Source organism: Seriola aureovittata, chromosome 12 (assembly GCF_021018895.1).
Source record: "Seriola aureovittata isolate HTS-2021-v1 ecotype China chromosome 12, ASM2101889v1, whole genome shotgun sequence".
NCBI classification, from domain to species: domain Eukaryota; kingdom Metazoa; phylum Chordata; class Actinopteri; order Carangiformes; family Carangidae; genus Seriola; species Seriola aureovittata.
In genome coordinates this window covers 9,028,343-9,041,550 of record NC_079375.1, presented here as the reverse complement: position 1 = coordinate 9,041,550, position 13,208 = coordinate 9,028,343, and the positions used below count along the sequence as shown (strand labels likewise).

Here is a 13,208-nt window from a genome sequence, read left to right as displayed (position 1 = left end):
TGTAAAATGAAAGTGTAAAGTAACCAAATTAGGTTTTCACTCCAACTCCGAAAGCCTTGCTGTATCCACAGACTTGATGGCGCATGTCGTTTTTACAGGGCTACACTGAAATTCACCTAACAAAGGCTAATGTCCTGTGACCTATCGAGTTCTACAGCACTTCTGTTTACAAGCTGATTCCATGGAGTTAATTGTTAACGTTTTACTGGTAAGATGAAGATTGAGAGACTGAAAAACACTATAACAGACGAGTGCACTTCCTTAAGTTGTGCAATAGAAAAGTAGGCAGCACTGATTATGCTGACCTACAATGAAAGCACTCAGGGAATAAATCACATGAGTAAAGTATATGCCTGTGTGGATGACTCAATGAAATCCACCAAGTAGTTTGTTTAGGACATTTGCAAATTAGGTATAATAATACAGCAGCGATGCAAAATGTATGCAGACATTTACAATATGCTGTATGACACAGAGCCACCGTGACGCACTGCGATGTAATCTGTGACGCATGAGGGTCGGACTTCATGCACCATGCTCCTGATAATGTCCTGACAGAGGCACTAACTTGCCTCTCAACAGAATGCAAAGACCATTGCATATTGGCTTCACCCATATGATACAATGTCGATTGGCATTTAGTCTGGTTGAGTGAACATTTAACAAAACTCAAGCACCTCCATAAATTGCCGGTGAAGTGGGGATTTACAGTCACCTCTGGGGGGCTACCAATCTTTTCAGCTGCAAATCAATCTGGGAATGAAAGGTGATATGTATTACACTGATATGTATTACACAGAGTAGAAGAGACATATCAGAGTGCCACTTCCATTTGAATTTATTGGAGAGTGATTATTGGCGTTGTCGAGCTGCATAGCAAGGAGAAAATGGCTTGCACTACAAAGTGCTGGGCGAAGGGCCTGCAATAAATCAAAAAGCAGGCTCAATGTAAAACAGACATTCATCAAATAAAAGCAATGCTGTGTATACCTGGACCAATCGACTGTATGAAACAGCTTTCTGAAGTGGCACCAATCTTGGGAGCCACATCAACAGAATATAAATCAGTGCAGTTTAAGCATATTTTAATTCTAAGGGCTTTTGTATGGAAAACTCATATTTCCTATACATTCCATCCCATTTGTTGACATCCCAACAGGATTACTTTGACACTCGTACTTATCATCATAGGTATTAACATAATTATGATTATTATTTTGCTTATATATCTTCTCGGTTTATCTCTTTCTTACTTCTCTGTCCTTTGCTTTCTCTCTCCCCTGACAGCGATGGATCTTTGTTTTGAAAAGTGGCACATAAATAAAAATCTTTTTTTTATTATAAATAAAGCCAATGGAGAAAAAAACAAAGCTTAGTATTCAGTTCAGGGTCTCTAAAAGCCAATAGCCTTGCAATAGTTCAAAGAATGAAATAAAATGTATATAAATATTTGTGTTTGTTTACATTTTTAGAGAGTTTTACAATTGAATTACTGCATAATTAAGAATGATTCTGTGGTATGGCCAAACATTAAATTAGCAATATAAACTGAGACACATTTTCAACAGCAGATGTGCATATATATCAAAAGGAAATTCACACTGTCAAGCAAAAGAGATGGGCTAACACGTCACCACTTGACGGTTTGCTTGTGGACAGATGGTGCCATAAAATGACTAGGCAGGCGGCACAGAAGGCATGGACTCCCCCCTAACACCACACAGAGGACTTCAACCCCCCCCCCCAACCTCAGCACCTCCTCAGCAGAAAGCCTCAGCTCCGCCAGTAAAAGACAAACAGAGTGAAGGCATGTGAGCAGAAAGACTGGCAAATACAGAGCTCCATAGATAAATAGCTTGCCAAACACAGGCAGTTGTTCAGGCTCAGCTCAATCCATGGATCTATCATGGGGGGATTTTTAGCGACCAGAAAGCGCGCTGAAATATTAGAAAAGTGGTGCATTTGAGAACTACATTAGAGCATGGGAAGTATGGAATACAATACAAGCTTAAAACACACTGCATATGCATGTTTTCTCAATAGCATTGCCCAACTTGGCCAGAAACCATCCCTTCAATATCCTTAGGTCTAAGCGTATCTATTTTCCACAGGTGGCATGGAGGTGAGAGCCTAACTTTGTGTAAGAGGGTAGGAGGGGCTTTACAGGGCTTCATACTCTTCAGCAGGTGTCTACACTGTTCTAAATCAATTACTTCTAGTCAGTCAGTACTTAGGCTAGGGGGTATTGTAAATCAGCTTGGTGTCAGGCCAGATTAGCGACTGTAACGGCCTGGGAGAGAAGCTCTTTGGCCAGCAGGGACCCTCCAGAGGCCGACATGTGAAAGAAGCTGTGGCCTCAGTGCTCAGTGACAGAGCAGCAACTCTAGTAATTGTTTGCCACAATACTTTGGACTAGGGTTGGGCTATCTGGAGGCTGTATATTGTGAGACTAGCAGGCAATACCCTATGCCCTTTCCATTCCTTTAATATGTCTCGTCATTGCAGAAAATGATGCAAATCAATGAGCAGACAGCTTTAAGGCAGTATTGGATTTGCAGGATTCTTTCATCAATGTGATTAAATACCATGATTCGTCAGGTATTTAATTCACAGACTTAGCCAGACAGACCTCAACATGTGAGTTTCTCCATATTACCTCTACTTTGTACACATTTCTACAGAAATAAGGATTTGCCTATTCACACTGACAGGGTTCAAATTGGCTGTGAATGGATTAGTCAGAGTGCTACCATTGGCTATTAGTCAAAAAATACATAAATAAATAAAAAAGATCATTCATCCATTCATGGACACTGGGAGGCTGGGCTGTGCTTGTCCAATTGTAATCTTGAAAGCTGCTCATTATCTCTCCACGTCCTTTTATGCAAATCTACTTCTGAGCAACTGCAGTATCAGCAATGATATTCCCACAGAACAAACCACCACTAAACACAGAGGTGAGGACAAGTAACTGTAGCCTACATTCACTTTATGACAGAATGAATTTTTCATAGTGTACTGGATGGCGTTGGGTTTGTTTGTCTTCAGTCAGAGCTGAAATGCGGAGATGAAACTGTATATTGACACAGTGCTTTTATTATTTCACCTTACAACATAGCACGTAGAAGACACAGGGAAAACAACCCTCTGCAGTCCAAGGCACAGAGGAGTAAACCCAGTGTTGACACAGGGAAGGGTTAGACTAACTCAGGGAAGGCTGGGAAAAACAGCAAGCATTTGTGGTGGGAAACAGAAACATTGCATCTGATGGTGTCTGAGGCAAAGCATAAGGGTATATTTAGAAAGGAGGACCCATTGATGAGAACTGAGTTTTGAGGAATTAACAAGGTACACTGAGACCTACCTTGAAAAAAAAAACTATGTGTAACACAAAGAAAAGCCAAGACTGCTCTACCTAAAATGGTTAAGTCCTAACAGATTTAACATGGGTTAGTTGCCATTGCAAATGTGGAAAAAGAGAATCCCCAAGATCCTAATCCAGCTCCTTTCCTGCCTTCTATTCCCGGCAGTTATCCTCTCAGTCCCTGTCTAACTAGTGAAAAAAGGCAGATTCTAATAAGCCTTTCTGTCTTTCTGTCAGTCTGTGTTTGTCTCCATCCCCCCATTTCTCCCTCTCCGCCTCTCGCTCTCTCCCTGGCCATGTCTCCTTCTCTGTCTCTTTCTCTCTGTGTGAGCCATGAGCCAGTCTGTTGGAGCAGATGGAACCATATATCCCCATCTCTCTCTGGAGGCCTGAGGATTTAAAATGTAAAAGAGATGAGTGTGGAATAGGCAGGGGCCAGTGGATAAAGGGCAAGAGAAGCAGGGGCCTCTCAGCTTAGACTATGTTCATCAGACAACTTCAGTCCTCCTAAAACCAGGACTGTGCTATGGTGCAATAAACCCAGAGATGTAGACTCCAAACTCACCACAAACCTGGCGTGTCTGTCCTCACTGAGTGTCTAATCCAACATTTTGTCCTACATGATATGAGTAGAGCGGGAAACTGTATTCCTTTTTGGTAACAAGGGCAGATGCCTCAAAATTCTCTAGTGCTTTTTATAGAAGAGAATTCAACACTAAATTTGATCATTAACTAATCTTTTTAAGTCTTCCATCAAGTAAAAATTACAAATATTTATATCTCTATTTAACAAACCAACCGAATGCTGATAGTTAACAGCCATAGGCAAAAATAAACTGGAATTATGATGATGCTACTCCTGAGGCTCTCTCTTCATGTTGCATTGGCTGGAAATGTGGAGTCAAACCTGCCTTCCTCCCCACCTCACCTCAGGCCACCTTTCAGGTAATGAGAAAGTATCTGGACACTGTATCTGTCGTCTGGGAGAGGATTCCGTTTCGTCCTCCATCTCTGGGTGGCAGGTTGACAGACAGCAAGAGTGAAGAACAACAGGCGGGCGAGGTTGTGAGCAGAACAATCGATTGCCAGCTGACTAGCAAGCTCCATTATACTGACAGGCCGGAGCCACAACACGATGCCCTGCACTCCACCAACGCCCTCATTACTACCAATGAATCTCTCACCGGGACCAGTCTCACTCCACCGTGCTCTCCCCTTTTGCTCTCTCTTGCTTTCTCTCTACAGTACATCTCCCTGGCAAAGCGTGGACTGAATTTCACTCTGTCAATCTGATGGAAGTGTTTGAAAAGAGGCAAAAGCCACATCTAAGCCTCTGCACTTAGTTTTGTGCACTAGGCACCAATGGGTACAGAACAAAAGATGACATGGGGTAATCCACAGTTCAATGTTCTTGAGAAAAATGCAGCCTAGATGTACATTTAAGCCTGGGCTATCTTGAAGAAATGTTAACTGTCCGCGAGGGACCTATCCCATATTTAACATTTCCCCCATTATCAGCCTGTCTTTCAGCTATGCTATCTGCTTTTCTGGTCCTTTTTCCCCCCACCATCCCTCTAGTTATTCTGAAATCCTTAGTCCTTGGAAGACTTATTTATACTCTCTCTCCTACCCCGACCCTCTCCTTCACAGTACAGCTGCAGATAGGATTTACCTGCAGCTGAGACAGCCTCCAGACTATCAATTACCACCAGTGTAGAGTCACTGTTCTGTAGCTTGGCTAACAAGACATATACACGCAATACATACACTCAGTGTGCGCGCACACACACACACACACACACACACACACACACACACACACACACACACACACACACACACACACACACACACACACACACACACACACACACACAAATTTAAATGATCTCTTGGACACATCCAGTTAGAGAAATTCTGGGCCGAATGTGAGTCATAGGATTTTACTGACTAATCAAATAGATGAAAATCCACTTCATAAAAAATCTAGACAAGAGCTTCTCTTGTGATTCAGTGCCAGTGCAAATACATCCAATCAAGCAAACTTGTATTTAGATCAAGTGGTCTATGAAAGAAGTGCAGAAATGATACGTGAATAAGCCAGAGATTTGATCTTCAGAAAATAAATTAGTGCCATTTATGGAGAAATCTGTAAAAAAAAAAAAAAAAAAAAAAAAGGTCATTTCAATCATTACAATGACATGTTGAAAAATCAATTAAGAAGCTGAAATAATAGAAAAACTAGTGCTGTGACTAAAGTTTTGACTCACCAATTTACATAAATGTTGTTCAAGGACGTGTGAGTAAAGGCAAAAGTGTTGTGCTAGCATTTGCAGACATGATTACAAGATCAAAAAAAGCACAAATACACAAAACTAGGAGCCTTCTGCGGTTCATTTGTATAGTTGTGATGTTTGACTGGTCTACGAGGTGCTGAAAACAGAAAGCTCACCAAATTCTTCCTGACATATCATCACGCTCTCTGACAATGATGAGACTGAACACCAGGCCGTTACACATACAGAAAGACATGCAGGGACAGGACCTGTCACTCATCCGACCAGATCCACCCTGACGCCTAAAGTGCCTCTGTCAGGTCAACAAATGAGAAGCCATCACAGCCGATGTTGCAGTCATCAAGCTGAAGTTATTCCATAGACTGCTTAAATGCTATCTTGCCATGTGCTATTAAACTTGGTTGAGCATGTTTGGGCTCAAGGCATCAGTTTTGATTCCCAGGCTTAGTGTTCTGTTGACACACCATCACAGGAGGTGAACAACCATCCAGGAAACAGAAATCATGCAAGTGGCATAGACTAACATTTCCTAAGGGCGTGTGTCCATACAGCATTTCTTTCTGAGCGCTAGTGTCTTTTTTCAGTTCTTCCCAATGATAAGAGAGAGTGGCCGCCTGGAGATAAAGTGCTGCAGACCTTTTTTGTTCAGCCACTCCGAGCATGACTAGTTGAAAGTTTCTGAACTTTCCGGAAAAGCACTGGTATCGTCACTGTAGCTCCTATTCAGGCAACCATTCAGATGAGGTGGGACTCAACACTGTGGTAACCAAGAAAATGGAGGAGAAGCTTGTTCAGGCTGTGTCTGTCTATCCTGAGCTGTGTGATATGTCAAAGACAGAAAAACCCATTTGTGGGAGCAGATCGGACGGACACTGAATGTTGCTGTTGTGCTTTTATCAACATGTCATCAACAATGTCAAACAAACAGTAATAAAAAAGCAAAGGGGTGATGCTAGTTTGTCATACAACACTAGTGGTGATATGTTGTCATAGAAACAAAACCCATGCATGGTGCTTTTTTGATGAAGTGCTGGGATGAAACGCACCCCAGCGCCCTGCCTGCGCTTTTATGCCAGAGAAAAACGTTATATGGACACAGGCCCTAATAAAACTCCTATGAGGACTACAGACTGCAATCTAGCAATGCTTGGTCATGTAGTCAGTCCATACAGTCCAATGGTAGTCTGTGTAGAGATCTGAGGAAATTGATTCCTTTTAACTGAGCCATCGTGTCTAGCTGTGGCAGTAGCACAATGATCATGAGGATAACATATTCAGGTCAAAAAGCTCATGAATGTGCATTAACAATGGCCTGTATGGCAACTCAGTGTAAAGGAAAACACTTTGCGACATTCACAGCTCACTATCAAACCATTAAAACCACTAGTAGCCACATGAGATGAGCAAAGGGGATTTTCCTCATGCTTTGACAAAATGTGCAAAAAATGTACTATACATTATTTACTTCATACATAAAATTAGATTGCCTTATGAGCAAGCTTGTTGAGTTTACAGCGTAAGATGTAAAGGGGCTTTCCTTTTAACTATAAAGGAGGAACTGATAACCAGTTCCCCCTTTCCTCAACCAGTCCTCTTGTCTGACTGGCAGCCAAGGCAGCCCAGTCTCCCATGTTTACTAATGTAGAAGCAACCCCTTTATCAGGGAAGAGATTTGTAGGGAAGAGGCAGGGGATTAGCCATCAAATTACCAGGCAGACAGCATCCCTGCTCCAGGGTTGTGAAGCAGTAATCTCTGAGGCTGAAGGGGGAGATCCAGATAAAGGTTTGGGACTGGTGCTGTGGAACTCCAAACTCCAAACTGTGCATAAGCAATGTATGAAAGTGTGTTTCAGGGGAACTATTTTTTCTAATGAAGTTTCCCCTTCCCCTTTTTTTGTAGTAACTAAATTCATAGGCTCAGATCATTTCATATAGTTTCTCCCATGTTGTTCGGCTATGTGGTGTCATTACAACACCCCCACAGTGTAAGAAAGCTCTCAAACAGGAATGCTGTAGCTAGGCAAGGCTGGTGGAATTAGATTTCAGTGGCCTTGCCCATGGTTCTTACATTGTCACCCTGCTGCCCTCCCTTAAACAAGCAGAGCTCTCCTCAGAGAATACCCCCTGGACACAGGAATGTTTCATCAACGCCTCAGCCCCCAGCATCCTTACAGGGCCACAGTGGGCCAACAGGCGCTGCACAGGCAGGCTATAAATAAGTCAGGCATTATAATGAAACCAAATGAATCTCCATCCATCTTCCCAAAACAAGCAGGGGACCTCAGAGTTGTGCAGGAGGAGGAGACATTGCCTGTGTGTGAAGATGAACCACAAGATGAACAAAAGCTAAATGTTGTGCTGGTGCTGAATATTTTTTTCACAGTGTAACATGCAACACACGTGCTGTTCTTTCAGACAATAGTGTGACTGTATACAAATCTGTGTATGGGTAGCCAAGACTATGAAGTCTTATTATTCCATTATATGATACCTTATGGATTGTGTGTGAAAGGCCAGACCTAATGCTGCTATGTATGATCACAAAATACATTACTGAACTTAGGAGAAAGTGACGGGAAAGCTGAGGAAGTAATCAAGCAGAATGTTTAGTTTAAGCCAGGCATTTAAATAAATTGGAAAGCTGAGCAGACAAGGGTGCTGGTGATGCACCAAATAAATGAAGCCCACATTTAATTTCATTTGCTTTGCTGCAGTTTAGCATCACAGTTATCCCGCTATGTTAAAGAGCAAGGTAAAGCTGCAACCTTTAATTCCCTTTTATGGCAGCCCACAGGCAACCAATCTGGACTTGTCTTTCTGCAGAAAAGGCTGTTTAAGGTATATGATAATAGTCTGCTATCATACATTAATTCAACAATATAGCATCAAGGAAATTAACGGTATAATGCAACGGAGCAACAAGACTGACCCGTACTCTTCTATTTTCAGAAAATAGTTTAAAACACAGAAGAATTTAGATTAGTCATGGCTGTATGTCTTGCATCGCTGCACATTCCACATACACAAGTATAAGCTTTGGCCTTGTCATACATACAGAGTACATAAAAATGCAGCTGCCCCTGAAAATGGAGGCTGTTTCAATCAATGTGGAGGCGTAATGGGATGATGTGGAATTGAAATGAGTTTTGTGCAAGGAGGGAAATGTCCTCTCTGACAAAGCGGATTTGTGTTCCCATTGAGAAACCCATGGCTGCAATGCAAAGAGCTAAGGTTTAAATGGAAGGTGCAAGGCTACAAGCACAAAACAGACCTCTGATGGCTGGCTATAACTGGGCATAAAATGCAGATAGATACATTTAAAATGCTGAATATATATAATGTGAAAAAAGGGCTGAAGGAAAGAAAAGAGATGAATATGATCTAAGCCTGAGCGTGATGATCCACTTGTTTTCGAAATCACTTTAAAGAGACAGTGAGCTAAAGCTGCACTGCCACAGATGGAGTGGATTTTTACAAGACACTTTCCATTCATCCCTAATTGGTGACAAAAATAACATCACCTTACTTAAAATAAACCTGTCTGCTTATTTGGATATGATCTCATCTTGAATATGTCAAAACCTAACGTGTGTTTAGTAAGCCTGTGTAGATGCCAAAGCTTAGGCATAGACCTAGTTCAATCAAATGAGCTCTCTGCTTGGGGCAGCTGAGGAAAAGCGTTCTTGTCAAAACACGGGTGATTTTAGTGGTAAAGTAGCCCGTTTTTTAAAAAAAAAAAAACCTTCTCAGCACCTGTCACAATGAATGAGTGACTGTCTTCAAGAAAGAAGTGTCACAACTGAGACCAGAAAGTGACTATCAGCACAGCTAACACATCACACAGGCAGTGGCCGCTGACTGACATCGCACATTACCCAGGACGTATCTGGCTCACTCATGCCTCACTGCATAAACATGTCATTTAGCACAGAACAGAGGATTGACAATTAGGCCTTGTCATCATAAACCTACAACTCATGACCTTGTCACAATCAGGCAACAATTTCTGACACAAGAACAAATGAAAAAAAAAAAAAAAAAATGCCACCTCTGCTGGAAATCAAAGTCTGAAACATTATCATAAACAAGTCCATGCTGCCAAGTCTAAGCTTTGAACTTTAATAACCCAACAATGAGCTGGTAGATTTTCTGTCTTCTTACAGTATGCATCATAGACAAATGTCTGGCTCCACTGACACAATCGCCTTCACAGACATTGATCTGTGATTGTAAGCAACCTCTTTCATGTCCCAACTGGGATAAGAGTGATTAAGCAGATCCATCATGCGTTAACAGGCCATTACACATCACCCAATTCACAGATGATGAGAAATCAAGTTCTATGGAAAAATCCATATGCTCAGCCCATAATTACTTTTGAGGAATCCGATGGGGAGAGAGATTGAGTGATTGACTGTTCCACACAGGGTAATTTATTCCAAAGGAAGGAGCTCAGCCAGGGCAGTCATTTAAGTGAGGGATATTTTGTATGTTTAGTCGGGGGAATTTAATAAAGAGCAGTGGTACACAAATGGCTGTAGTGATTTCCCCAGGTCATATCCTAGACATCACTTAATGTTTCTCTGGAACATTGCCGGTGACGAAGTGACTGTGACGTAGTCGTAAAAGTGGAATTAAGGTCAGTGGCCTGCATGGTGGAGGTGAAGGAGGACGACCTACAGGTCACCCAATGTGGGCAGGAATTGGCTTTGTTTAAAATGACCATGGCTGACAGTTTTTTGTCCTGTTTGTTTATGCTACTGAGCAGCTGAGCAACATTTTAACAGTTGTGTCCATATTGTGTTTCGCCTCAAGGTCATTTTTTTTTAATCAAGTCTGGGTAATCACTCCAAGTCAAGACTAAAAGGGGTGAGTTACACAGTGAAGTTTGTACTCGTGAATCATTAACTAAAAAGGAAAGATATAAACAATACAAAACAGAAAAACAAGTTGAGCTTTGGTACAACTAAGAGAGAAAACACAAAGTTCCCATTGCAGTAAGACGGACCCGTGGGGTAAGTCTAGTCATTTCAACTGCCAAACAAAACAAGACAGACATGTTATCTACACTATGTTCTTTGAAAACTTAAGACAGCTTTGATGGAAAAGAGCAAAAAGAATATTTTTCCCACTGAAACCAGCTCCTTGTATTAGGCAATGAAAGTATTGTGAAACAACTGCCACATTTATTGTGTCCAAGAGCAAGATGAACTCAGTCCAAAAGTTCCTCAAAGCGTATAAAAGTTTTATGTTGTAATAAAAAAAAAGATACAAAAGATTTAAGACACGATTAAAGCTGAAGGGAACATTTAGAGCTGGTTAATCTTTGTTGAAGGGGCAAAAAAAGTTTTCAGGTGACTTCATTCACATCTTCCCCAAAAATGTCTTTCAAGTATGATTTAGCTGAGTATCACAGTAGAAGACAAACAAACTTCAAACCTTTAAATCATGCTAAGAAACATGTCTTACAAGTTATACTTTGTTGAAACCGAGGCCTAAACATTTTCTGAAAATCATAATTTGTGACTTCCAAAAGTTCCCCTCTACAATTATCTGGGATTTCAAAGCCTTTCAGTGTCTCCTTCTAACTGGAATTCTTGTCGCTGAAACTTTACCCTCCAGATTGCCCGGGGAGATAAAGACAACTGGAAAAACAGGTTGTTTGGCCTCAGTGTAGGCCTAATGCAGTAGAACGGCAGGGTGCCTCACCTTAGCAGCGGTAGCTAGGGGACATTCTATGGCCCTTCTATTCAACGTCCTCTGAATACGTAGGGGAGGGCTCGCACCAGACAGGGCAATTTGCCAGAGAGACAGCCAATAGAGCTAAGCCAAGACGAGGTTAAACTATTGTTTTGGCTTAACAAGCAAGAGTGAGCAAGGACAAAAGAAAAGGGGACAAAAGAATAGTAAGAAAATACCTGACCATTGAAGTGTAACACATCAACTTACTTTGTTACTTTTATTGTAAGAGGCAACTTGTAAAAGGTATATCCCAAGATGAGAAATAACACATAGTGGTGCCGGGACATACGGACAGAAAAAGTTCAGAGTTTAGGACAGCTCAGTCAGTTTCAAAAAATGCACCTGTGCCTCATTTTTTTTAAAAGAAATAATAAAACTTTTCTTTTCTTCACTGATACATTAGAAGATTACTGTGGTACAAAATTCAGACTTACCTATGCATGTCAATTACGTCCACTTATAGATAAATCCGCTCTATTCCTTTCTATTGTGAGGCACTTATTCCAGAGAGAGAGAGAGAGAGAGAGAGAGAGAGAGAGAAAATCCAAATCCTAGAAAAGAAAATCCACCAGTATCCACGAAAGATTATCCCTGGAAGATGTCTTATGAAAAAGTATGTGAGAGGAAGTAGTCTCCAGTTCCTGCTCAGTTATCCCATTCACACCGTTTCTTTAAACCACAGGAACTGTCTTTTGGCTCCCCAGCAATGCGTTTCCAGCTGTGGCTATCGAGCAATGTGGCTTGGGGAGAGATCCTTCAGAGGCAGAGCTTGTTCTCACACTGAACGGGTGTTGAGGGACTGCCTGGGAGAAGCCAAACCCACCATGTGATGTCACTGGTGTCAGATTTCAGTAAGAAGAGGGAGGGGGCTGCAGGGCCTTACCTTTTGAACCTTGACCAATGAGAGACAATTTTGTGGCGCACCTGCATGTGAGTAAAAAGGTTTGAGGCACAAGTACACGTGATGTTACGTATTGCTGCACCTTCCAGGGAGAGAATGTGACCTAATGTAAGCTCATATGCCATCATAAACCTGACGGCAGGTTGTCTGACACGTCCAACATCTCCAATTCCACTTTTAAATGGAACTCCTGCATGTACTTCAAAATCAATTTGCAGTGTCATTATCGCTGAAACAAAGAGGTTAACAAAGTGTGACCTTGAAACATAAAAGTATTCCCAGAGGACTGTGCCAACTTAACACATGTCCAGTAACATGTTTTTTGGCTGATGAAACTGTTTCAAAAATAATTTGGCCTCCTCTCTCTTTCTTAAAAAAAAAAAAAAAAAAAAAAAAAAAAAAGGGGGCGTAGGTAAATAAATATGCAAAATTCTCATTCTTAAATCAGCAAGGCGTTGAGTGTACACACACACACACAACTCCCAAACACACTGCTTCTCGCTCCCTCTGGTCAAACTCTGCTAGCCATGGAGCTAATCATCCACAACAGATGTTCAGAAATGTTCAGTCGGATTTATGATGGAGCTCAGAGGAACAGCCAAGTCAGCCTCTGGTGCTGTTTTTCTCTTCCGTTCTACAAGGACAAGGGATTGCACTGAGAGAGGATGTCAGCACAACCATTCTCTTCCCCCAAAATTCCCTCACTCTCTGAGATTCACCATCCGAGACGACAGCGCCTTAATAGATCACAGAGCCTCGGGACCTTGGGGAGAGGTTTGCTCATTTATCCCCATAATACTGTGTGGACTGTTACTTGACTCATCCCGCAATGCTTCAACAATGTTTCGCCCTCAACGTAGCAATGGTTTTTTCTTTTTTAATGTATCAGTGGCATTGCTGACAC

The 13,208-nt window shown here is 41.7% G+C and overlaps 1 protein-coding gene across 12 annotated transcripts in view; it reads right to left on the bottom strand.

Moving 5' to 3' along the window:
- The window catches only part of LOC130178562 (receptor-type tyrosine-protein phosphatase F), a 345,850-nt gene that overhangs the window by 114,892 nt on the left and 217,750 nt on the right, over positions 1–13,208 (bottom strand). Inside the window, exon 1 of one of the 12 annotated variants that reach the window (XM_056390907.1) lies at positions 11,838–12,189. The exons of the other annotated variants lie outside the window; for them this stretch is intronic. The gene's annotated coding sequence lies outside the window, so the exon portion shown is untranslated. Of the gene's footprint in view, positions 1–11,837; positions 12,190–13,208 lie in introns of those variants that run through there. 12 annotated transcript variants of the gene reach the window in all.